Below are 4,102 nucleotides of genomic sequence, written 5' to 3'. Positions count from 1 at the left end.
TGCTTTTCTGTTTGGAGTATCATTGTAACTACTGTATTGTAAATGACGGAAAATAATTGCATATGTTAAAAAATAAATTGTGTTAAAAAAAAAAAAGATGGAGGTGTTCTTCAGGAGGTATTGCAGAGGTAGCTAATAGGCATAGCCTTGAATGTCAGCTGCCACTGACCAGTAGGGGCTTCCCAGAGTAATGTTTATAGAAGGATTCTGTGGTCATTTCTAGGCTCAAAGAGAAGGAACACTGTGATCAACTAGTAATGTCTGCAGCGGGCATGGGAGCACATGTGTCATGATTCTGTCAGAAGGGTAGGTTGTGAAGTAATATCAGAGTGGGGTGCGGGCTCAGCTCTGTCACTTTTCTGCCAGAAGCTAAACCATGTGTGATTGACAATTTCCAGAACCTTGGTTTTCCCATATATGCAATGAGAATTTTACCTCTTGGTTCTTTGAAGAGATAGTAAAGTTCTTATCAAAGTATCTGGAACATTAAAACTTCTCGATAAATGGATACTCTCCAGACATATCACTGAGGGTTGTGGCACCACAGAAATCTCACTAGGGGCAAGGAAAAAGTATGCAAGATGATCTTTTGGACCATTTAATAGCAATTTTGAAGATTTTTTTTTCCATCTGCCTTTTCTTTTGTTGTCAACTGGTTTTACAGAGCTGACTGTGCCTTGAGTTTTTAGATGTGTCCTGCCATTAATGGAAATTGGGACCAGAATCCAAACATCTATCAGATTTCTTTATTATAAAACCTGAGATGCAATAGCATGGCTCTCAAATCCTAGGGACCATAATGTCATGTTTTATTTAGATTTTTATTTGGGTGTCCTTGGGCAAATTATTTAATGTCTCAGAGGCTCACTTTTCTCATTATTAAGTGGACATAATATTTTTACAGGATTGTAATGAGACTCCTTTTGGACAGTTTTTATGAGTTACAGAGGCACTATTATCTTAAGGTTTTATTAATATATCATAATTATTATTCTTTGTATGCATATAGCTCCTCATTTTAGTTGGCTAGAGGAACAACTTAAACAGATGTCAGAATAGCCTGAGAATGCCAATAATGGTGGAAATTACTATTTTCTGAAGTCTGCTCAATACAAGAAACTAGATTAGTTCCCATCTCCTCACTAGATTAGTTCCCACCTACCTCACAGGGTAGGATTGTCAGATAAACTATAGAATGCCCAGTTAAATTTTAATTTTAATTTCAGGTAAACAATATTTTCTTAGTAAATGTATATCCCAAATATTGCCTGGGACATACTTATAATAAAAAACCATTTGTCATTTATCTGACAATCAAATTTAACTAGGCATCAGTTTTTTGAAAACTAAACAATAACTCTAATCAAGGATTGCTCAGAATATTAGGAGTTAATCATTGTAACCCAATTAGAAGAATGGTAGAATAGTTCTCATATAAGCACTATGAGAACTAGCAATAAATGTTAGCAACTAGAGAGACAACGCAGTATAAAAGTTACAGGGGCAGCCTCTGGGGCCAGACTTCCGGAGCCGTATCCCAGTTGGGCCACTTATTAGCTGAGTGGTCTTGGGTGAGATATTTCATCCCTGCAAGCCTCAGTTTACTCATCCTAAACTGAGAATGACACTCCTTTCATTGTAGAAGTGCCGTGAGCATCATTGAGTTAATACATGTGAAGATTTTAGAATGGCACTCAAGGCAGAGAAAATGGTCAAAAAATGATAGCCATTATGATGTTATTATAATTTTGCCATACCCATTTATCAAACTATATGACCTAATACTTGAGCGTTACTGCTTACTGTAATTACATATGTGTACCTGCTCTCTACCAGAAAGGTTTTAGTTAGCTAGGCAGGCAGGTGTTTCTTTTTTTTTTTTTTTAATGTTTATTTATTTTTGAGAGGGAGAGAGAAAAAGAGACAGTATGTGAGTTGGGGAGGGGCAGAGAAAGAGGGAGACACAGAATCTGAAGCAGGCTCCAGGCTCCACGCTGTCAGCACAGAGCCAGTTGCGGGACTCATACTCATGAACTGCGAGATCATGACCTGACCCAAAATCAGATGCTTAACCTACTGAGCCACCCAGGCACCCTTAGGCGCATGTTTCTTTATCCCCACTGCAGACAGGATGTTTCCAGGACCAGAGAGTTCGCTAACTTGCCTAAAGTCACACAGCCTACACTGAGCTTAAAATCCCTGACTGCCTGATTCTAAAACAGTATCACTTTCTACTCAAGTAACTGGCATCCGTGATCTACAAGGTGGGGGAAGATGGCTAGCAATTATAACGGTACCATCTGTTAGATGTGTGAGCACTCTGTAAATCTTAGAGGACATCATCTGAACCTATACTTGTGTTATAGTTTAGAATTTACAGAAGAACTCTTAATAATCTAAAACACGCTCTCTCCTGTGTTCTTCATAGCCTCTGAGATGAACAGAGAGGGTAGGATTGCTGTCACTAGGCAGAGAAGGACAGGCAGAATCCTGGAAGGTGATAGGACTTGTTCAGAATCACCGGGCAGAATAAGGAATCACGGGTAAGATCGTCTTCCTCAGTTTCGAAGCCCATGTTTGTTTTCTGACCTGTGGCACTTCCCTCATTATAAGCACATTCCTCCGTTAGAGCTTCCAACACGGTCTGCTTTGGTTTTTATTAAATTAAGTGTGGCGTCCACATCCAAAGACAACTTGAGTGTTCTGTCTTATAAAAATTCCCCTGCGTTGAATTTTTCTTTCCAGTTTATCTTTAAGATAATAAAAACAAATAATTCACAAATCCAGAGGAGAGATTAGCAAAACAAACGTTGCTGTTACTTTTGAGCTGTAAGCAGAGAAAGCAAGCGCCATAATTGCTAGCAAATGTTCTGTAGCCTGTATTATTTCATCATGCTAATTATAAAGCAAAGGCCACTTCACCTCCGATTTTCTTTAGGAATCATAGGTATAAATAATTCCTACCATGTGATCACAGCATTTTCAATATTTAATGATACTCCAAATGATTGCTTGGCAGCCAAATGCACTCTGTGCATCCCTTTTTGGATTCCTGAAACTCTTGTCCATGTTGCTTGTCTCTAGACCACCATTAATATACAATATGCTCACCCTTGAATTTTTCTCTCCACTTAAAAAAAAAGGCAGCAAGATGTTTATGGAAAATGCTGGGTTTGGAGGCTTTAAAAGGAAAGTGCTTTGAAAGACCAGGCAGGAGTCCAAGCTGACCTAAGGCCAAAGTCTCTATCAAAGCTGATGGTCTCCAGCCCAGCAGTATAGAACTGAGCATGGAAGGAACTGCCAATCTGTGGATGTAATGGGATAGCCCCTTGCCCTCTGGAATACCTTCCAGGGAGTGGAAAGGTGACAGGGGAGAGGGTGGGGGCAGCAGAAATTCTTTTGCCCCCTCCCCAGAAGACTTAGTTGCTAATCAAAGGCACTACATTTTGTAACAGAATCAGGAAGGGAAAAAAAGTATTAAAATTTGTAGATTAAGATCCACTTTCATTAAAAAAAAAAAATGCAGAGAAGTTGAGCAAAAAAAAAAAAAAAAAAAAGACAAGACTGGAAGGAAATATACACAAATGCAAATGTAGTTATTTCTGGATGGTTGGTCAAAATGATTTCATTTACAAGTAATGAAATCTCAGCCCAAACTAGTTGAGGTGAAAAAATTTATAAAAGAAACATATTGGTTCATTTAACTTTTTGGTCAAGAAATAGAGGTTGTATAGTTTGGGGCACCACTGGATGCAGGTCCTCAAACTGTCCTTGGAGATCTTTCGTTTCCCACCCTTCTTTCTGTTCAACCAGAAAGCTGGAAAGTGCTTTCTTCTCTATTCTTCACCATCAGAATCTGCAGACATACATGTTCAATTTTTTTTTTAATTTTTTTAAAATTTATTTTTTGAGAGAGGGACAGCGTGAGCAGGGGAGGGTCAGAGAGAGAGAGGGAGACACAGAATCCGAAGACAGGCTCCAGGCTCTGAGCTAGCTGTCCGCACAGAGCCCGACGTGGGGCCTGAACCCATGAACTGTGAGATCACGACCTGAGCCGAAGTCATACACTTAACTGACCTTGCCACCCAGGCACCCCCAGACA

The sequence above is a fragment of the Suricata suricatta genome, chromosome 12 (genome assembly GCF_006229205.1).
Source record: "Suricata suricatta isolate VVHF042 chromosome 12, meerkat_22Aug2017_6uvM2_HiC, whole genome shotgun sequence".
Lineage (NCBI taxonomy): Eukaryota > Metazoa > Chordata > Mammalia > Carnivora > Herpestidae > Suricata > Suricata suricatta.
This window is presented reverse-complemented; position numbering follows the sequence as displayed.